The sequence below is a fragment of the Pecten maximus genome, chromosome 6 (genome assembly GCF_902652985.1).
Source record: "Pecten maximus chromosome 6, xPecMax1.1, whole genome shotgun sequence".
Taxonomy (NCBI): domain Eukaryota; kingdom Metazoa; phylum Mollusca; class Bivalvia; order Pectinida; family Pectinidae; genus Pecten; species Pecten maximus.
This window is the reverse complement of record NC_047020.1, coordinates 7,328,145-7,352,724: the sequence shown is the minus strand read 5'-3', so window position 1 is coordinate 7,352,724 and position 24,580 is coordinate 7,328,145. Positions and strand designations below refer to the sequence as shown.

Below are 24,580 nucleotides of genomic sequence, written 5' to 3'. Positions count from 1 at the left end.
AATAATGAAGAAGGTGTAAGACAGAAACCGATTGTTTTTTATGTAGAGGGTATTTGGTACAGTCAGTCTAGATTCCCTGTCCATTGCAGTACTGTACTTATATTGCTCTTTGCTATGAAACTTGTTGACAAGAATTTAGAGCTCAGTAATGTAAAGTAGAGACAAGTTAAAGATATTAAGCTTATAAAATATTATAAAGAACTAGACAAGGTCTACAGAAAAGTTGTGAAGGTCTGGACAAGGTCTACATAAAGCTTGTGAAGGTCTCACTAGACAAGGTCTACAGAAAGCTTGTGAAGGTCTCACTAGACAAGGTCTACAGAAAGGCTGTGAATGTCTGGACAATGTCTACATAAAGCTTATGAAGGACTAGACAAGGTCTACATAAAGCTTATGAAGGTCTCACTAGACAAGGTCTACAGAAAGCTTGTCAAGGAAGCTTGTGAAGGACTAGACAAGGTCTACATAAAGCTTATGAAGGACTAGACAAGGTCTACAGAAAGCTTGTGAAGGTCTCACTAGACAAGGTCTACAGAAAGCTTGTCAAGGAAGCTTGTGAAGGACTAGACAAGGTCTACATAAAGCTTATGAAGGACTAGACAAGGTCTACAGAAAGCTTGTCAAGGAAGCTTATGAAGGACTAGACAAGGTCTACATAAAGCTTATGAAGGACTAGACAAGGTCTACAGAAAGCTTGTGAAGGTCTCACTAGACAAGGTCTACAGAAAGCTTGTCAAGGAAGCTTGTGAAGGACTAGACAAGGTCTACAGAAAGCTTATGAAGGACTAGACAAGGTCTACAGAAAGCTTGTGAAGGTCTCACTAGACAAGGTCTACAGAAAGCTTGTCAAGGAAGCTTGTGAAGGACTAGACAAGGTCTACATAAAGCTTATGAAGGACTAGACAAGGTCTACAGAAAGCTTGTGAAGGTCTCACTAGACAAGGTCTACAGAAAGCTTGTCAAGGAAGCTTGTGAAGGACTAGACAAGGTCTACATAAAGCTTATGAAGGACTAGACAAGGTCTACAGAAAGCTTGTGAAGGTCTCACTAGACAAGGTCTACAGAAAGCTTGTCAAGGAAGCTTGTGAAGGACTAGACAATGTAGAAAGAAAGGTTGTGAAGGTCTGGACAAGGTCTACATAAAGCTTATGAAGGACTAGACAAGGTCTACAGAAAGCTTGTGAAGGTCTCACTAGACAAGGTCTACAGAAAGCTTGTCAAGGACTAGACAAGGTCTACAGAAAGCTTGTCAAGGTCTCACTAGACAATGTCTACAGAAAGCTTGTGAAGGACTAGACAAGGTCTACAGAAAGCTTGTCAAGGTCTCACTAGACAATGTCTACAGAAAGCTTGTGAAGGACTAGACAAGGTCTACAGAAAGCTTGTCAAGGTCTCACTAGACAAGGTCTACAGAAAGCTTGTCAAGGAAGCTTGTGAAGGACTAGACAAGGTCTACATAAAGCTTATGAAGGACTAGACAAGGTCTACAGAAAGCTTGTCAAGGAAGCTTGTGAAGGACTAGACAAGGTCTACATAAAGCTTATGAAGGACTAGACAAGGTCTACAGAAAGCTTGTGAAGGTCTCACTAGACAAGGTCTACAGAAAGCTTGTCAAGGAAGCTTGTGAAGGACTAGACAATGTAGAAAGAAAGGTTGTGAAGGTCTGGACAAGGTCTACATAAAGCTTATGAAGGACTAGACAAGGTCTACAGAAAGCTTGTGAAGGTCTCACTAGACAAGGTCTACAGAAAGCTTGTCAAGGACTAGACAAGGTCTACAGAAAGCTTGTCAAGGTCTCACTAGACAATGTCTACAGAAAGCTTGTGAAGGACTAGACAAGGTCTACAGAAAGCTTGTCAAGGTCTCACTAGACAATGTCTACAGAAAGCTTGTGAAGGACTAGACAAGGTCTACAGAAAGCTTGTCAAGGTCTCACTAGACAAGGTCTACAGAAAGCTTGTGAAGGACTAGACAAGGTCTACTGAAAGCTTATGAAGGACTAGACAAGGTCTACTGAAAGCTTGTAAAGGACTAGACAAGGTCTACAGAAAGCTTGTCAAGGTCTCACTAGACAAGGTCTACTGAAAGCTTATGAAGGACTAGACAAGGTCTACTGAAAGCTTGGAAAGGACTAGACAAGGTCTGCAGAAAGTTAAAAATTTGTAATTGTAATGATCAGAAAGTCTACATAAAGACTGTAAATAACAACCTTCCTCTGCTAAATGAAGAGGACTCCCAGAACAAACTAGATTTAAGTGTGGGTTATGGTCATTTCATGGGAATCCTTACTGTTACAAAATATTTTAGTATTTTCCCCCTGATAATATGGGTCACATATTTCATTGTCTGCCTCATATGAATTGTGTTCATTTTCGTCTTATAAAATTCCTGTCGGATATGTGTCATGGCACGAGAAGGCTTTACACATCCAAGTGGACACTATTCACAGAACGGCCATTTGGCTGAAGCTCTGTTGGTCACCTGACGATTGTTGTGGATGCCCCCTATTGTTGTGTACAGATAATCCTGATCAGATGAGGAGGTCAAGCTTGACCCAGATGACCACCGTCCAGGGGTTCTTTAGTTGGTCACAAAAGAGGTGATTGACAGGCCTAAGGGCCTGGAATCCTCAATCCTTTTGTGGACATGGAAAAAATACCTGAATCACAAATGATCATTAAATCGGCTTGTGAATTTCAACAGAAATGCACAAATAAATGCTGATAATGGCTTTAAGATTGACTGACGATAGCATTGTATCGTCTGTGAGGGATCCACGCATGGACAGCATCGAGCTGGTGTATGAAATGATTGAGACCAATAGTCCCAACATCAAAAGAAATGAAAACCAAATATTTCCATATTTTCAAATTAGGGATTGGTTGCTTTCCAGGTGGAAAGAAATTCATTTGATCGATATTTGTATGGTTTACTTGAGTGGAGGGATTTACCTTGACAGGCCATGACAGCAAACGCCATCCAAACATACACACGATTACAAAACATGAGTGTCAAAGACGTAGCTATACAATTAGGGCTAAATAAACTAATGGTCCCTGGAAAAGAAATGGTCGTGCAATTGATTATTTCCGATCTGCGAGGGATCCTTTATTCAGCAAATACAAAATTGTTTAGTGTTCTTTTTAAGGAATGGTGAGGGAATAATGACTGTTTTGGCTAGCTGTAGGAAACCTGTATCACATCCAGATCACATTATATGATTATAAAGTTTTGAAACAGATTTTTTCTAAGCTTTGATCCTGTATTAATGTGTAATTATTATGCTGCAGGGCAAATATTATTGGATAAATCATAAATTAGTCATTCATAATCCGTGTATAGGTTTTCTTTCCTGAATTTCATTAAAACTGCTGTACATTTGATACAGTGAGTTTAGCCTAGATTGTGACCATATAATGTATATTGTGTCTGGAAATGTAAGCAGATATGGCCTTGTTTATGGAGGGTCGACACTTTACTCTTAATTAAAACACATGAATCTCTGCCAATCCAGCATTCAGCATTAACTTATGTCACCTGGGAATTCTACCTTCTACTCACCTGGAAATCTTACCTGTAAAACAGACAATTTGTAATCATCATAAGGTACTAATTAACCAACTTCAAAGGAAACATTTTGTTGTAGATGTCTTATTTCTGTAAGGAAAATTAATAGATAGGATAAAAGATAAAATGATGTATCCTTATATCATTATTGTATGTAGAAGATAAAATGATGTATCTTATCATTATTGTATATATAGATAAAATGATGTATCTTTATATTGTATATATAGATAAAATGATGTATCCTTATATATCATTATTGTATATATAGGTAAAATGATGTATCTTATCATTATTGTATATATAGATAAAATGATGTATCCTTATATCATTATTGTATGTAGAAGATAAAATGATGTATCTTATATATCATTATTGTATATATAGGTAAAATGATGTATCTTATCATTATTGTATATATAGATAAAATGATGTATCCTTATATCATTATTGTATGTAGAAGATAAAATGATGTATCTTATATATCATTATTGTATATATAGATAAAATGATGTATCCTTATATCATTATTGTATATATAGATAAAATGATGTATCCTTATATCATTATTGTATATATAGATAAAACGATGTATTCTTATATCATTATTGTATATATAGATAAAACGATGTATTCTTATATCATTATTGTATGTAGAAGATAAAATGATGTATCTTATATATCATTATTGTATATATAGGTAAAATGATGTATCTTATCATTATTGTATATATAGATAAAATGATGTATCCTTATATCATTATTGTATGTAGAAGATAAAATGATGTATCTTATATATCATTATTGTATATATAGATAAAACGATGTATTCTTATATCATTATTGTATGTAGAAGATAAAATGATGTATCTTATATATCATTATTGTATATATAGGTAAAATGATGTATCTTATCATTATTGTATATATAGATAAAATGATGTATCCTTATATCATTATTGTATGTAGAAGATAAAATGATGTATCTTATATATCATTATTGTATATATAGATAAAATGATGTATCTTATCATTATTGTATATATAGATAAAATGATGTATCCTTATATCATTATTGTATGTAGAAGATAAAATGATGTATCTTATATATCATTATTGTATATATAGGTAAAATGATGTATCTTATCATTATTGTATATATAGATAAAATGATGTATCCTTATATCATTATTGTATGTAGAAGATAAAATGATGTATCTTATATATCATTATTGTATATATAGATAAAATGATGTATCCTTATATCATTATTGTATATATAGATAAAATGATGTATCCTTATATCATTATTGTATATATAGATAAAACGATGTATTCTTATATCATTATTGTATATATAGATAAAACGATGTATTCTTATATCATTATTGTATGTAGAAGATAAAATGATGTATCTTATCATTATTGTATATATAGATAAAATAATGTATCCTTATATCATTATTGTATATATAGATAAAACGATGTACCCTTATTATTGTATACATGTATATAGATAAAACGATGTATCTTATCATTATTGTATATATAGATAAAATGATGTATCCTTATCATTATTGTATGTAGAAGATAAAATGATGTATCTTATCATTATTGTATATATAGATAAAATAATGTATCCTTATATCATTATTGTATATATAGATAAAACGATGTACCCTTATTATTGTATACATGTATATAGATAAAACGATGTAAAAATGATGTATCCTTGTCATTATTGTATATATAGATAAAATGATATATCTTATCATTATTGTATATATAGATAAAATGATGTATCTTATCATTATTGTATATATAGATAAAATGATGTATCTTATCATTATTGTATGTAGAAGATAAAATGATGTATCTTATCATTATTGTATATATAGATAAAATGATGTATCTTATCATTATTGTATATATAGATAAAACGATGTATTCTTATATCATTATTGTATATATAGATAAAATGATGTATCCTTATCATTATTGTATATATAGATAAAATGATATATCCTTATATCATTATTGTATATATAGATAAAATAATGTATCCTTATATCATTATTGTATATATAGATAAAACGATGTATCCTTATCATTATTGTATATATAGATAAAATGATATATCCTTATATCATTATTGTATATATAGATAAAATAATGTATCCTTATATCATTATTGTATATATAGATAAAATGATGTATCCTTATCATTATTGTATATATAGATAAAATAATGTATCCTTATATCATTATTGTATATATAGATAAAATGATGTATCCTTATCATTATTGTATATATAGATAAAATAATGTATCCTTATATCATTATTGTATATATAGATAAAATGATGTATCCTTATCATTATTGTATATATAGATAAAATAATGTATCCTTATATCATTATTGTATATATAGATAAAATGATGTATCCTTATCATTATTGTATATATAGATAAAATAATGTATCCTTATATCATTATTGTATATATAGATAAAATGATGTATCCTTATCATTATTGTATATATAGATAAAATGATATATCCTTATATCATTATTGTATGTAGAAGATAAAATGATGTATCCTTATATCATTATTGTATATATAGATAAAATGATATATCCTTATATCATTATTGTATATATAGATAAAATAATGTATCCTTATATCATTATTGTATATATAGATAAAATGATGTATCCTTATCATTATTGTATATATAGATAAAATGATATATCCTTATATCATTATTGTATGTAGAAGATAAAATGATGTATACGTATCCTTATCATTATTGTATATATAGATAAAATGATATATCCTTATATCATTATTGTATGTAGAAGATAAAATGATGTATACATATCCTTATCATTATTGTATACCCATTTGTGTTAGATAATCATGATTTGATGACAAACATATTAATTCTTATATTTGTGTAGTGATAATAACTTTGGACAGTTATGGCTATATAATGTTTCACTTTTGATATTCAGTATTTATGTGTTAGTCTTACAAATGCTAATTTATGCCCTTTTAATATGCATAGATTTCCAAATGTGGGATATGTGTACCTGTCTGTGTGAGAGGTTCACCTGTAATCAGTACATGGGTAACGCGAGCCTTTGATGAGTCAGAATCTTCCTAATGGTACACTATTACACGATTTATTACATGATTTCTAACATTTGATGAGAGACGATCCTGGAATGTCATTATGATATTTCCTTCCTCTACTTTCTTAAGAAATGGAGACCGTCAGATATCCAATTTCCACCTTTAAAGGCTAATATCCTTAGCATTTAAGAAATACTAAAACGAATCCACAAAAATGATGCTGTAAAGACTGTATGATTTCAGTATCGTAGGTTTGTGTAGGTTTTACTTGTATCCACATACATTATTCCTGTCACTTTCGTAGGCTCTTTGACCTTAGCTGTTAATAGGACGTTAAACAAAATAAACCAAACCAAATCTCACCATCTCCTCAGTAACCTACCATTTATACTGTCATTTAATTATGAAAATAAAACACAAACTTGTCAATTTCATTTCTGAAATTCCAAGAAATGTATATCATATTGTAATAAAGAACCGTAGTTGTTATAATTATAGAAATAATTTAAGTAATTGATTTTCAAGTAAACTGACAAATTTAAGATGATTTATCATAACATGTCCAGTATGGACAGTATTGTGTTTGAATTTTAATATTTGGAGTTAAGAAAACCTCCCAGGTAGATACTCATTAAACGTTTTGTGGCTGGTTTTCATTGTGGTTGTAGGCCGTTTAACTTAGATCAGAGAAGGTCTTGTGTTGTCATTACTTAGGTGACTAGCTTGTTCTGTGTTATAACACAGGTATGTTATTTAGCACTCAATTAACCTCACATACTTACAATAATCGCCCCCAATTTAGACGGACAACAACGGAAGTTTCATTTGAGCTCGATATTAAACCAAACTTCAAATGAGCCAATGAAAATGCGAGTAGAGGTTGTATTTTTATTTCATTTGACAGTAAAATGATCTTTAATTGATTTTAATGTTGATAAAAGATTGGAATTTTTAATGTGATAGAAGTAGAATTTGGCTGTTGTGTCTAATAACTGTATAATAATGAGTAATTATTGGAGCACTAGTTTTGGCTCGTTGTTGGTTGGTGTGTACTCAATATGAACCAATCACAAAAAACATTCCTGCACTCCATACCTATCTCTTGTTAATCGGCTTCCTTTGTTCAGATTTCAGTCCTTATTTTGGTGTATAGATGTGACAGGTCCCCTTTGATAAGAATTCTCAAATTATGAAAGTTTGAAATTAGTGGCGATCCTGAGATAAGTTTCCTTTTTCAGGTCATCTTTTGTTACTGGGACATTGTTTGGAGACTCAGGATCAATTCAGGGGCCCTTAGAATTTTCTTCATTTTAATCTTGTTGGGTTTTTGTATTGTCACTCGATCTTTTAAAAGTTTCTGAGGTAAAAATATGTCTCAAAATGATACTTACAGGGATCTAAGTTAGTGACTACAATGTATCTTGTAACTCTTCAGTCTGGAGGTAATAAAGAATGATAACATGTGTTATATGTTACTGGTAGATAGATGTTCGATCCTTCCTACCTCTTCATACATTTTATATGTAAATGTTGATTAGAAACACGACTACATAAATACCACTACAGATTAGTGACACATTTACCAAATTAACCTTTGACTTAAATCATTTGTTAATTATCGCTGTAAGAGATAGATAAAACAAAGCATTTTGGACATTATTCCTTTGTTTAGATGTTTTCTACTGTTATTAAGATGATAATCACATTAAGTATATGATTAGTCTATTCTGTAATAGTTACACCCTGGACATTGTGGTAGAGATCTCCACACCTGAGAAATTCTAATGTCGCTTGTGTTTACTGCTGTATCATTGATGTAATGGACTCGTATATTTTCTGTTGGTGTTTCGTGTTGACAGAGGGGGGTGGGGTTGATGTTGGTACTTCCAGCTGCACTTTGCTGCAGAACTGACGCCATCCCTTCTCTTGCATTTTGGGCATGCCAGAACCATGTCCCCTATAATAGGGTTAATGAGCTGGATCCCTGAGGTAGGAGACCAGATAGATCTGGGTCTGCACCAAACACATGCTGACTTGGCATGTAGACTTGTTCTTGTTACTGTTTAGATACACCACATATGCCATGTCGGCTGTATTTTACTTTTACATCACAATGACATGGCGCCTACATCTCTATTACTGATAGCAGAAAATGTTCATGTTGTTTAACCAGATCATCCACTGGTTCCAATTTGTATTCCATTTGTCTGGCATGTAAAAGGTATTTCAGTTTGGAACATTTTGTTATTAAATGTTGTGGAATTGAAGTTTTGTGTGTAATGGTATAAGACTGGATCGGTAGGATCTCCTAACAGGTTTTGGTCATTACCTGTTGGTCATCATCAATTTACACTTGACAGGTGTAGAAGATGGACAATACATTTACTGATCACGATAACCAGGGGCAAACTTGTCAAAGTTTAGTCAGCTTGATAGAATTAAAAAATAAATTGAATACAAAAATGTATTCTAGTGTGGTGATTCCGACCCATTAGGTGTTATTACAGATGGGGAGAAGGAAGATGATTATTTGAATATATTTATGTTGAAACGAAGTTTTATTATAATTCTTTGTGAGACAATAAGCTAACAAAGCTGTGAGTAGCTGAACTGCCCAGTGGTCATCCTTTGTCATCCAATACACCTATGTGTGTTTCCAGTGATGATCACCTGTACCAGTTCTCAGCCAGCTCATTTGTACACACCTGATAGGTACTGTTGCTAGGTGTACCTGTTGTCTCTGTGGCCAGGTAAAACTGACACCGATTATAGCCTCATTATCATGGCCGACCCTTTAATCACAAGTTGATGGTGAATTAATGGACTTTGTTTGAAGTGTACTGTGTATTGTCTCGGTCAGCCCAGAGTCCTGGTCACAGTGACAGATACTATAAACAATCTCAGTCTACCTATATAGTCAACACTCTATACATATTGTTTTATACACAAGTTCAGATTTGGTTAAGGTCATGACACAATACATTTTCAATTGCTCATATATATATATGAATATACCATGCTTTAGTTAGGATAGAATGTCAAAGTTAATGATCAAATACAAGTATGTATAGGACAAAAGAGGATGTGGTCTAGATTTTTACATAAAAATTGATTGATTGGAAATAAACACCTTAATGTTTACTTATGAAAATATTTACAGAATCAAGTTTTACCATGGGTTTTGTAAAGTCTATCAAAAGATACTAAATTATGTATAATACATTACAGTATTCATTAATATAATTTTGATTAGTTACTTGTTTACTGCCCACCGCACTTCTCTTATGCAAGGTTTGGTATTATGTTCCATTGTTGCTGTATGGTCAGCATATTCTTTGTCAATTTGAAGTAATTTTGTGTTGTTTGAGCCAAACATTTCTATAAGTCTGTCAGCTGATCAGTGAAGTGGTCAGTTTCCAGCTGTTCTGTAACAAACGGATTGTTCCTCCATCTGGTTGTTGTCAATATAAATTGAGTTAAGTAGCTGTATATTCATGAGCCTCTTGTGAGTATAAAGCCATCCATCAGTTTCCTGACAGCTTGTCCAGAGAGTTGTCACATCTGCACAGTTACAAACTAGTTACCATGGTGTCTTGACTCTAAACTTTTGACTTCTCTGATCTTAAATCACCTAGCTTACCCCAATGTCTTGTTTGATACAGAAATCTGACATTGAAACATCTGACCACTGAGTGGAAATTAAAAGAGGTGTTTATATTTCTTGAGCAGAGACAGAAATAAATTCTTCCTGTTTATTTGCTAAATGTTTAACTTGGCATTGGGGTTTGTGAGTTTGTTAGGCTTCAGCTACAAATCTACATGTGGAATTGATAGAAGGAATGTCTGTATGAAGTTGTACATAAGATTATGTGGAAGATGTTGTAGCTATTGAGTTGTTCATTACCTAACACGATGCAGGTGTGGGGGAGGCCCCGGCAGTGTTGAATGATAGGATTACCTGTCGAATGGAACCACTGCCACGTTTTCATCGCCTGTTTATGTTTTATATGTCAGGACCAGAGTTATGGATACCAACATTTACGATGATACTGAAGTGTAAAATGTAGGTATCAATTAATCTGAATCCCTTCTGGATTTGTGGGTTGATATGTATAGACTTGGATATTTATATGAAGAAATAAAATTAAAGTGAAAGCTATGTTTGTAATCCTACCTAAAATACGCACCTGTTTGGTGGTGTAAGTCAGTGGTACCTCGTGTACAATAGAAAACAATTCTAAATATTTTTGGTAGATTGTGACTTAGTAAATTCCACACATGTAATAATCCTGAAAATTAAGTCTCCACCAAATTCCTGGACCTGTGTTTGGTTTGTGAGTTTTGTTGTTTATTTAGAATTATACTGATTGTCCTCGTCTATAAATAGTGATGTTCATGCACGTTTGAACATTTCTGGAAATGTTTCCTGTTTTAAAAAGAAATTGGATTTTGTATTGAATACCTACATACAGTTATGAGCAGAAGGATTGTCCGGTAGTACATATTTGTCATATTAGTCATGTATACTGACCACAAACCATTGACCATCACAGGGGACCCTGGGGTGTCCTCCAGTGTTAGCTGGATTAGGGGAAGACAATACATAGTCCTTCAAACTGACCAATACTGGACAAAAGACTCGGTTCAACCCTTACATAGTTCCAGCATTGAACAGGCTGGTCAAGCACTACTTGGTTACACATAAAAGCTAATCCCAGGGAGAATGTATTAGTGTGGAACTGAGGTATAAAACCATTGTTGTAATTACAGATTGAGGCCCGCCAGCCTGTTGGTATTAATGGGTTCGAGATGATAGGTTTTACTATACACAAACCTGTAATTGTAACCTATTAAATATAGGCTGACATATGTTCAAGTATAATACCCCATTTTACTTTGATATTCATGATATTCATGATATTCAACAATACCAACCTTTTTATTTAATCGTCGAATGTTTTGCCATATAATACTGTTTTCATTGTCCATGTTTTACCCACTGTCCTTTTATTATCTCCCCTTGAATTTTTCGTTCCTTCTATCATTCTGTTCCCTTGTTTCACCCTGTTCATTAATTATCTCCCCTTGATTTTTTCCATTCCGTCCATCATTCTGTTCCCTTGTTTCACCCCCTCTCCTTTTATTATCTCCCCTTGATTTTTCCTGTTCGTTCTATCATTCTGCTCCCTTGTTGTTTTCTCTATTTCATTCTCTTTCTGTTTGACTGTTTGACTATATGTGAATTATTCACCAGGTGAATATTCAGCCATCAAATTTTAATTTTATTTATACATGTGAAAGGTGTTTGTAATCTTAATGAACCTGTGTATACTATATGTATATAGGTCACTGATTATTATATCTTAATCTTTTGATGTTAGATATAGTAATATAATGGTAGTGTATTAAGATGTTTATCGCACAGTTTACTATATATAGGAGTCATTAATTGTGGGGTATATTTATAGCAGCACACTGGGTTATGTAAGTCTTTATGAATATTTGCCAAATATGTCCTTTAATGGTAAACTTTTAGTACTTTCATCGTGTTCAAGGTTTGTAACCCTGAGATTATCACAGATTATTCAGCATGGATCAGGATTCCATGCAAAAATTAATACACATTTAAGAACAATATGAATATGACTCAACTAACTGCCTCTTCTTAGTCCTAACAAAAGCATTGTTAATATTTTAGGGAGGATCAATACTTACAGTTCCCCCTTCGAATTCCCCCCCTTCCCCCCTCCCCCTTTTTTTCTGTATTTGGGTACAGGTTATAAAGAAGAAAATGTCAGATTTTGTTTACTTGTTTAGAACCAGATTTGTTTTTTTATTTAAAACATATATTCTAATTAGAACATACAGAAATTCAGATTGAATATAAAAGTCCAATTATTTCACCATAAAGATATAAGATTAGTTTTTGTATTGTATCTGTGACACCATGTCAGACAGGAGAATCGGATAGCTGGCCATTTTGTCAGACTGATATTGCATTACACCAAAATTACTACCTGTCCACCTAGTCACTGAATCAACAGGGTCATTCAGTACTTACACTTGTCTCCACATTGCTACGGATTTTCTGATTGGCCACTCCTTGATTACTACGGATTTTCTGATTGGTTACTTTTTAGAGTTCTGATTTTGTTTTTTAATCAGATGTGTAAGCTGTGGTGGGGTGATTGATGGGTACTATAGCATCCCTTTGATTTCTGACATCAGGTAGTATAAGCCAGGTTCAGATGTAACAATTGATGCTATTGGTTAATTGATATTGTTATAGACCTATCAGATCAATGAATACAACAGTGTTAATCAAATCAGTCCAACTTATTTCTGAGATATGGTGCCTACAAACCTATACTAACCCATCAAATATTTAAAACCAGAAACGGTGGTTCCCGTTCTGAACAGGAACAATGTCGGCCCAGCCTATCTTAGAACTAGCGTATAAAATTGTGTTAAATTGGGCGCAAAGTAAAATGTAAGCTGGTCATATTAATAGTGAATCAATTTTCATACTTTACAATAAAACAGAACTGATAGCATGACGGACACAGGCTTTCCTTAAAGCTTTACCCAGTTAATCATCTAGAACAGTTTTATAGCTCCCTTGGTGTACATTGTAGGATCTGGCAAATGTTTTACTGAACAGAAAACACTGGCAGTATGTAAGTCATACACATATACTCAAATCATTATTGGTGAAACATAGACTTTTCCAAGATGAAACGTTTCATACCCCAGGAGGAAATGTAAAGATATTGATTTCTTTGAATGTTTTAGTCATGTAGAGTATAACGTGTAGTATTTTAATGATTTGAAATACATGTATCATTACCATTGTGTAGTATTGGGTTGGTACACAGGACTACCAATCATATTTATCAGGATTGATTTTACATAAAAGTCTGTTAACAAATTTGTATAATAACTGAAATCAATTTCGAACTAAAAGTATGATTTGAAAAGGAAACGAAAACCACAATAAATATCCTTTTAGTCAAATATATTTTGAGTTATTAAGGTGGAACTGTTAGGTATGATGTGGTGCTGAGAGGGTATACATACAGTGGTATAGGTACAAGTGTTTGTTGATCTGTACAGTAGATCCCAGTAAGTGTATAGTCTGAGCCCTGTTGACTCAGCACCAGTGATTGGGGTAGTTGTACACCATTTTATACCATAATTGATGAGAGCACATGAAGCCTCTTTTGACTTGTGAATTGCTACTTTTCAATTCCTCAATGGATCTACCAAATAACGCACACAGGTTTCCTGTAGAATTGAATTGTATGTTGTGCCGTTCAATATTGACACAAGTCTTTAAATAGCTGGGGTATTGGGGAGCTGTGCTGTCACTGCGGTGTAGTGATCGGCCCACACCTGTGTATAGGTACTCAGCCCTAGTCTTCCCAGAAAAAATACTTGTGACATTTACAGCAAGCTCAAGGTTTATGTCACCTTAAAAATTAACACCTCCTTACAGAAATTTGCTTTAAGCAATAAAATCGTATCGTGTTTGTGCAATATTGAATCTATAGTTATCTGTATTAGATATACCGGTAATTATATAAACAGCCGGAAAATACTGATAAAATTCAAAAGTGTCAAACATCAAGCTGACTATGATGAGAAGCTTTGAACTGTGAAAATCGAGGTTGTGATAAATGACCAATAGAAATCTGATCAACTGGGAACTTATCACAGAGAAAACTTTCAATGGGCCAGTCTATCTGAAGGTCATGTACCCACAGATAATATACATCACACCTGATAAGGGAGATAACTCCGTGTCAATCAATGGCCTGGATCAAACAGCACTATAGGCAAAATTGGATACCATAATAAAGTATGTCGAAGGACGTAGATTTATTGTGATAAATGTTTTAGTTTATTCTACAGATTCACCTTTATGAAACTGTATAAAGTTAGATAAAATACCAAAAAAATATAGATTAGACAGACATTCACTAGTAACGAAAAATCTCTGTCAGATTTGGAAGGTCATCAATGAAACAGATTCTGAAGGTTGTGCACCCATTTAACTTTGATCTTTACCTGAGGTGAAATAATGAGTGTTATATTCAGTTAACAAAGATGGGTGACATCTTAGTTGTCTTAGGTTCTCCAGGAATATATTCTAGTGACCCCGTTTCTTATAAAAATACAGAATTAATCTGTTAACATATCCAAAGACAGAGTAAGCTATAGCTTGTTTAGCCCAACATGTTCACTGTACTAAGAGGGGCTGCTGGCTGACAGAGTAGTTTTACTGAGGAAATGCTGTGTGTCTGCTGGGTAAACTCCCAAAGGACTCCAACATGTTGGGAACAGTCAGCTGGAGAGAAAGAGTTTAGGGATAAAATAAAGATTACACGGCACTTGAATCAATTTAAAACAAAAATGTTTGCATTCTGTACTAGTGTTGAATTTCAAGAGAAGAATTTCCTATTTGTGAATAACACACTGATTTTATTATCAATGGATAAGCTGGTATGTTTTGGCAGGCTGTCGGAATGCTGTAGTGTATAAGTTTGATGATGTTTTCTGACAATGTAACACCTAACATATATCCAGCACAATGCCCTACCCCATCACGCATACCCTACAATGACTGTTAGGTATATCTGATCATTCCAAGATGCAACAAGAATAACCCAGCAGAAACTGATTTAAATCCTCAGGCTAATTGGACGATAATTCAGTGTAAACTGTCAACATTTTATTGCAGTGTTTTAAACTGAAATAATTCTCATTCAATCAAAAAAATATTTTTTATCTTTACTTTAGAGCCCACATGTTGGCGATCTGAACACACTGTATCAATTACATAGCATTACTGTACAATACTGGGGTCTGTATGCTAGAGGCAGTTTGGTGCAGATGAGGACAGATTTTATTTCTGTGCTGTGTTACTGTACAATACTGGGGTCTAGAGGCAGTTTGGTGCAGACGAGGACAGATTTTATTTCTGTGCTGTGTTACTGTACAATACTGGGGTCTAGAGGCAGTTTGGTGCAGACGAGGACAGATTTTATTTCTGTGCTGTGTTAATGTATGTTTCCACCACACCGAGAGCATACACTGTACAATAAGCTGTTGATCCTTTCTTTCAGATGTGTTTTCTTTGTATTACAGTTTTAATGTTTATACAACTCACAGGTTTTGAAGGCTGTTTAAAAGACATATATTGCATCCCCACATTCTGATGAATGCCAAGATAAAAAAAAAACTCACGAAACATGGCTTGTCAATTATTGTCTGTCGACTACAATGTTTTTAATATTTGAAGGAAGACTTTTTAATAGGGAATCGTTTAGAGTCGTCACCTGATTTTATTGAAAGGTGCCCGGACACCATGGTACCAGGTTTCCCACAATGCAATTTCAGGGTCATATCTATCCAAATCAAATCATTGTGAGATCATAGGATGTGAATATACTCATATAAATTATATCAACACTAAAGAAAATTGGACCAGCAATGATTGATGGATAGCTTAGTGAACCATTCCCTGTGACATGTGAAGCTAATATAAAAGTTTTAAATTTTCATTTCTTATCCTGTTGTAGAATATGAACGAAGTTTAAACCACCTACCTATGTCAGAGCATTAATGTCTAAAACAACAACTGGAATCTTTTGTCAAATTAATAACCAATCACACTACCATGTTTGTACACTGTTTAAATGTCCGGAGAGTGAAGTTATTGGTTTGAATAGAGTGCCAAAGTACAGAATGTGTATGTTGTGACTCCAAAGTTTTGTCACATGAGGATACCAAGTTATTTCAAAACGGAGGTAACTAGATGAAGAACAAGAAGTTCAGAATGATGACAGCATTCTGGGATAATGATAGAGTACAGATATGATGGACAACAAAGAAAGCCGAGGATAACTAGCTACGAGTAACAATCCAGACAGGCGCATAGTTAATTGAATCCAATTAGAATGGAGACTTCGATGAATCTGCGATGGTGACCATGATGGAGGTGCTATATATGCTGTACCAGCAGAAGTCATTAGATGTGGTAGCCAAATGATGATTGAAGTGGTCATCATTTTGTCTGAATAAGATTGATATTTCTGACTGGCTAGGCCTGTGATGTATTGATTCTGTGTCATTCAGATGGACAGGATGATGGGGTGACACATGTCCCAACAACTTTACATCTGTATCCCATGGTTACCAGTCAAGGTCAGGGGTCAATGTCTCCGACAACCACTCAAACATGATTTGAACCGGTCAAGTGGAAAAGACATTTGGTCTTTAATCAGAACAGTTGATTGAACACTCTTCCTTAGTCCAATTATCTGGGTATTTCTCAATCTTTGGTTATATTTCTAACTTGACAAATTGGGTCAGCCATACTCGAAGGGGAGATCACTCTATTTACTCCAATATTCTTTCCCCGTTGATGACCTCTAAATCCTGGACATGACAACTTGATTACTGTTCACTTCCTCATTAGAGTCAGAAAATGTTATCATTACAAGTTCACCAAACAAACTCCAGAAAGACGATTCATTCCTACATTTAGTGTCAGATTCCGGCCAGACACAGATCATCTCTACACATACAGATCATGTTGGGAGATATATGTATATTTAACAAAATTTTTTTTTTTTCCTGCAAGATTTATCTGCCTATTTTCTTTGGATTATTGTGTAAAAAGCTGATAATAAAAGGCGGGTGTCTGTTACAAGATAATGTGTTTAACTGGAGTGTTTATTGAGTAAACCTGTGATAGGTTAATTGGACATGTCTATAAAGTCCTGCTGTGGCCATTATCAGGATTGTCAGAGATTTGTCCAGGTCCACATGCCTGTCCACATGCCAGTCACAGTTGTATCTAGATTGATGTTGTACTAGATTACCAGGATATCAGGTTGTATAAGTTGTCAGCAGATTTGTGATCTCACACAGTCATGCATATCAATACTCCTGTAAAATTCATCATGGATGTCTACAGCCTCCGTCCCAGCACTGCTACCATCCATAATTAACAGGATCATATTAGACTGCTAACTTCATTATTCCTGTTTTCTTTAATTATTCATATATCACACTTCTTAACTCATAACTTTGAGTTTATTGGATTCGAGATGTTTGCGGAAAAAACAACAATTTTTGTAGCTAGGTTGCTTTTGATGTTTCACTATTTAAATGGTGTGGATAATATTTTTATTTCATTAACTGTACAAAATTAGATTTCATGTCTCAGAATTGATTCAAATTAAACAGTGGAATGAGATTTATTTATAAGTATATGTGGTTTATACTCTTGAGGACTTAGCTTCGGTATGCCTTTGTGGTGAATTAAAAGAAAACATTTAGTGTTGATCTATACATCTGTAGTGTGTATTCTTGGTTGTGTTAGATTAATCTATCTAGAAGATAAATCTGTCTTGATCTCACAAAGACACTTGTAAAGTCGTATTAAAGACATCCACTAGAGATGTGATGATAATATGATTAGTTCCAAGTGATAAAGTCGCACTGTGGATCAGACATGACGATGTAATATCTCATGATAAATGTTCTGTGCATATTAGTGGAAATCCACATGACAACAAGATTATTTCTATAAAGTTTTAAACATTTCACTATATGTTTCATATATCTTATATATGTGTTTGTGAGTATAATATTGATGGCTGTTTTGTGAGGCGATATGAGGCCATGTAGTTTAACTGTGTTTTTGTTAACAGTGATAATATATACTAGAACCAATGGCCGCCCAACCTTGTACAAATAAACTGTTGTCCAATTACCTATTCACTGAGTTTTATCATCACACATCCGTTTCTACCACTATTTCTTTTGGGAGGAGTAGAATTTTTTTGTGAATAGTTTAGGACTAAGATTGCGATCATGGTGTTTGCTTTGTGTGGTTAAAAAATCAGATAGAAGCTGTTGTTAGTGGGACAAAGCCTGCGTAATTCGGCCATAGAAAGATATAATCGTACTGACAGTGAAAACAGTGTAAAGGAGTTTCTACTATATTTAAACTTGTCAACATTTTACATTCTGACATTTTATTAAGCTGATTTGTTTGTGTAAAACAACCAAGACCTTTTGGTTCTGCAGTAAAGATTTTTCTTTGAGAGAATGCAGACTTTTTTCTTTAAAAAACATTCTGTCTGCTATATAGAGCATCATATATATATATATTTTTTTTGAATGGCATACATATATATATATATATGTAATTACTTCACTATGTTTCCAACCTTGAAAGAAACATTAACATTCAGAGTTATGTCCCCTTACAAGGGGGTTACTCTAAATTGAGAGTTATGTCCCCTTATAAGGGGGTTACTCTAAATTGAGAGTTATGTCCCCTTATAAGGGGGTTACTCTACATTGAGAGTTATGTCCCCTTACAAGGGGGTCACTCTACATTGAGAGTTATGTCCCCTTATAAGGGGGTTACTCTACATTGAGAGTTATGTCCCCTTACAAGGGGGTCACTCTACATTGAGAGTTATGTCCCCCTACAAGGGGTCACTCTACATTGAGAGTTATGTCCCCCTACAAGGGATCACTCTACATTGAGAGTTATGTCCCCCTACAAGGGGTCACTCTACATTGAGAGTTATGTCCCCTTAAGAAGAGTAACCTGAAGAGTTGTCCATATGTTCAGTTTATTGTTAGCTTTTGTCAGCAGTATGATCATAAAACACAGGTATTTTCTTTCAATATATATCTTTGTTCTACACAGGTTAATGCTTAGTAATCATCATAACTGTTTGACCTTTGATTCAGTGAAGGTCGGTGTTATCTTGTGGGAACAGGTAGTCGATGGTGACTACATGTATATATTGTAAAGGTGTCACCACCATAAAAATCTCCTCTCTGATATGGTATACTTATGTATATTACTTTCTTCTGTCAGGTGATCGTTATAATACTCAGCAACAATGTAGTGTAGCTGTGATTTCAGACTTACACAGTCAACACAATCATTACCAAATTCATTTTGTCTTGGAAGATTTGAAAACTTCCTTATGAGAATATTCCCTGATGGAAAAATGTATTTTATTGGATACTTGAAATGTTAAGGACAATTAAGAAAGTGTTTGTTTGGAAAAGCCTAGATAAAACTTTATGGGACTGGGTTACAAAGAGATTAGGTTATATAATGTTGGAACAATTTTATAGCAGGTTTGATAAATCTATACAGATCATTGGAAAGTTTCTCTGTGGCAACTGATGCCACCGCAATGAACTGTTGCCAGGGAACACAGATACAGCACCTTTTCTTATCTCCCCATTTAGAGATTTCATGTTTCACATTTGACACTTTAAGTGGAGAAAGTAAAAGAAGCTTTTTTATCTAAGTTTCTACTGATTGATCCTCTTTGTTTTACCCAAGTACAGTTGTACGTATCTCCTACCGACTTACAAGTACAGTTGTACGTATCTCCTACCGACTTACAAGTATAGTTGTACGTATTTCCTACCGACTTATAAGTACAGTTGTACCTATCTCCTACCGACTTACAAGTACAGTTGTATGTATTTCCTACCGACTTACAAGTACAGTTGTACGTATCTCCTACCGACTTACAAGTACAGTTGTACGTATCTCCTACTGACTTACAAGTACAGTTGTACGTATCTCCTACCGACTTACAAGTACAGTTGTACAGCTATCTCCTACCGACTTACAAGTACAGTTGTATGTATTTCCTACCGACTTACAAGTACAGTTGTACGTATTTCCTACCGACTTACAAGTACAGTTGTACGTATCTCCTACCGACTTACAAGTACAGTTGTACGTATTTCATACCGACTTACAAGTACAGTTGTACGTATCTCCTACCGACTTACAAGTACAGTTGTACGTATCTCCTACCGACTTACAAGTACAGTTGTACAGCTATCTCCTACCGACTTACAAGTACAGTTGTATGTATCTCCTACCGACTTACAAGTACAGTTGTACGTATCTCCTACCGACTTACAAGTACAGTTGTACGTATCTCCTACCGACTTACAAGTACAGTTGTACGTATCTCCTACCGACTTACAAGTACAGTTGTACGTATCTCCTACCGACTTACAAGTACAGTTGTATGTATCTCCTACCGACTTACAAGTACAGTTGTACGTATCTCCTACCGACTTACAAGTACAATGGTACGTATCTCCTACCGACTTACAAGTACAGTTGTATGTATTTCCTACCGACTTACAAGTACAGTTGTATGTATTTCCTACCGACTTACAAGTACAGTTGTACGTATCTCCTACCGACTTACAAGTACAGTTGTACGTATTTCATACCGACTTACAAGTACAGTTGTACCTATCTCCTACCGACTTACAAGTACAGTTGTACGTATCTCCTACCGACTTACAAGTACAGTTGTACCTATCTCCTACCGACTTACAAGTACAGTTGTACGTATCTCCTACCGACTTACAAGTACAGTTGTACGTATTTCCTACCGACTTACAAGTACAGTTGTACGTATCTCCTACCGACTTACAAGTACAGTTGTACGTATTTCCTACCGACTTACAAGTACAGTTGTACGTATCTCCTACCGACTTACAAGTACAATGGTACGTATCTCCTACCGACTTACAAGTACAGTTGTACGTATCTCCTACCGACTTACAAGTACAGTTGTACGTATCTCCTACCGACTTACAAGTACAGTTGTACGTATCTCCTACTGACTTACAAGTACAGTTGTACGTATTTCCTACTGACTTACAAGTACAGTTGTATGTACCGTATAGCGGGAAATTTTAGCGGGGCTTTAATTTGGCGATTTGGCGGGTCCGTATATAGATCGCCAAAATTTAACCCGTCAAATTTTAACACCGCCAATTAAAAAGACGCAAAAATTTTAATTTTGCCATTAGTTTCCGTTCCGATCGCCATTTACCTTTGATAACTTCCGAGAGTAACGACTGGTGCGTAACGTTGGTTGTTGCCTTGCACCTGTCGGCCAAAATGCTGATAGGTATGAATAGCTATAGCTAGTGAACAACTACTCACGATACATGTATTGCAATACAAGTATGACATATATCGCATCATAATTATTTTTTTGTGAAAACAAAGCCATCTACCCTTACCATTCAATGGACTGATATTAACACTTTACCTGTAGACTCATTGTTTAACATACCTGTACGTATACACATCATAAAATAGATGACCACGTCGATAGCATACGGTTGATTAAATTCTCTTTGTCTGTTGCTCGTACATATAAACACTAATTTGACAACACACTTCATCAGCATGGATAGAATGTATGGGCATAACATAATCATCTATATATACCGGTAGGTAATATATATGCTCAACGCCAAATTAAAACCTTAGATTTAATGGAAATCGCTAAATTTTAACTCGCCAAAATTTAACTTCCAGTTTTCATGACCAAATCGCCAAATTTTATGACCGCTAAAATTTCCCGCTATACGGTATTTCCTACCGACTTACAAGTACAGTTGTATGTATTTCCTACCGACTTACAAGTACAGTTGTACGTATCTCCTACCGACTTACAAGTACAGTTGTACGTATATATACTGTACTGTAACTCGACTGTGGGTATGTACCCGGGTAAGTCTATACTTATATACTGTACTGTAACTCGACTGTGGGTATGTACCCGGTTGCTCTATATAGCGGTATATAGGTGTGAAATACTGGGTATTTTATACAATTGTTGTTAGAAAAGAAAGTTGTTCTTTTGTTATTCTGTCTTTCTATTACCTCATTGTTTGTTTATCCTTACCTGTGTTTGTCCTTAACACTCAATGACCGATAAATCAAGGAAAATCGTCCTACATTACCATAAATTCCTGGTGAGTGGACCTATATCTATTAATGGTCTGTCCTTGGGAGGAGAAATCTCGCCAACTCACAGGTCAGTAAATAGATCAGGTTTCCAAAACATAGATTTCATCAGTAAATAAATAAGATATTGTTTAATTTAAATTTCAATATTGATGTCTCCATTTACTAGATAAGAGAATCTACTCAATGGTAAACTGTTAAACTCCAAGTTCCTTTTAAAACATACTGTATATTGACCTACAATACATGTGATGTTTACTTGAATCCAAATTATCCGGCATGAACATGCCACTGACAACTGTTTTGTAAATATCACAGATGTACAAACCCCATAATTATACAAGTGAGCATATATTACCAAGTTTGTCAGGGAGGTGTTAGTTCAGTCAGCTCCTCAATATCATCACATACCAGTCTCCTGTTTTACCAAAGTAAGCTCCCTTGTAGCCCTGGGGCTGTTTGTAATCCTCAGAAAATAAAGAATTAGAACAAGCTTTCTCTGGTGTAATTTTTCAATGTTCAGTTTTTTTTAAGTATCATATTTATTCAGTAGTAAGAAAGAACATCCTTCTCCCCCCGTATTTATATACACTCACTGGCGTTGTGGTGATTTAACAGTCAGTACGGTAACAAGTTAAACCACTGCCATTGAGAGGAGTGTATAATACAGTCAGTACGGTAACATGTTAAACCACTGGCTTTGAGAGGAACGTTTGATACAGTCGGTACGGTAACAAGTTAAACCACTGGCATTGAGAGGAACGTATAATACAGTCAGTACGGTAACAAGTTAAACCACTGGCATTGAGAGGAGTGTATAATACAGTCAGTACGGTAACAAGTTAAACCACTGACATTGAGAGGAACGTATAATACAGTCGGTACGGTAACAAGTTAAACCACTGGCGTTGAGAGGAACGTATAATACAGTCGGTACGGTAACAAGTTAAACCACTGGCATTGAGAGGAATGTTTGATACATTAAGTACGGTAACAAGTTAAACCACTGGCATTGAGAGGAACGTATAATACAGTCGGTACGGTAACATGTTAAACCACTGGCATTGAGAGGAACGTATAATACAGTCAGTACGGTAACATGTTAAACCACTGGCATTGAGAGGAATGTTTGATACATTAAGTACGGTAACACATTTAATTAAACAACTGGCATTGGTCCACTGATTAACACCTTACCTATGGTTTATTACCTGGCCACTTGTTGGAGGATTATATCTACATGGAGAGCTATAATCCCTCCAATCCTTAATCCACACTGGGCCAACACCTTTCATGTGGAGAACTCTGTGACAAGGTGAAAACTTGTGGGACTAAATACTCAATGATTAAGGAAACAAGGGATTGAAATACCTACCAATGTAATGCTTGATAAAATCATATTGTGTTTTATAAATTCATGTCAAGTACCCCTACAGGAAAAATCTACCCTACTGTTGATGTATGTAACAAATATTAGTAGTAATATGCTGTATGGTGTACATATGTCTACCGACAAAGGCTGAATAGTCGATTGTTTGTCTCGGAACATTGGTATTTACTAGGATGGGTCCATACACAACACATTAAGTCTTAGTTTGGAGTGACAAAGAAAACCTATACTCCTACAACCTACCAAAGTAAAAACTGCGTGTAAAGGTTGATAATGGCTGTTGCAATGTGTAGAAGATATGGTTGTCGATAGTCAATAGGTACAGTTGTTTAATATTTTTATCAGTATTTGCATTCTGCAAAAATTCTTTTGTTAAAAACATAAAATAACAGCTAGTTTGTTAACCTTTTTGAAGTCTTTAAACCAATGCATAGCAGGTATTACTCAATACATTAACCTAAACTATAAAGTTTTACCTGAAGACAAGTTTTACCTGAAGACAAGTTTTACCTGAAGATCAATTTTACCTGAAGACAAGTTTTACCTGAAGACAAGTTTACCTACTGATGATAAGAGAAGCAAAATGCTTCTGAAGGGAGATATACTATTGTTTATTTAGCATTTATCCTAATTGTTATAAACAACTT

General features: G+C 34.5%; 1 protein-coding gene across 1 annotated transcript in view; it reads left to right on the top strand.

Moving 5' to 3' along the window:
- LOC117328852 (protocadherin Fat 4-like) overlaps positions 1-24,580 on the top strand; it is an 82,861-nt gene that overhangs the window by 19,240 nt on the left and 39,041 nt on the right.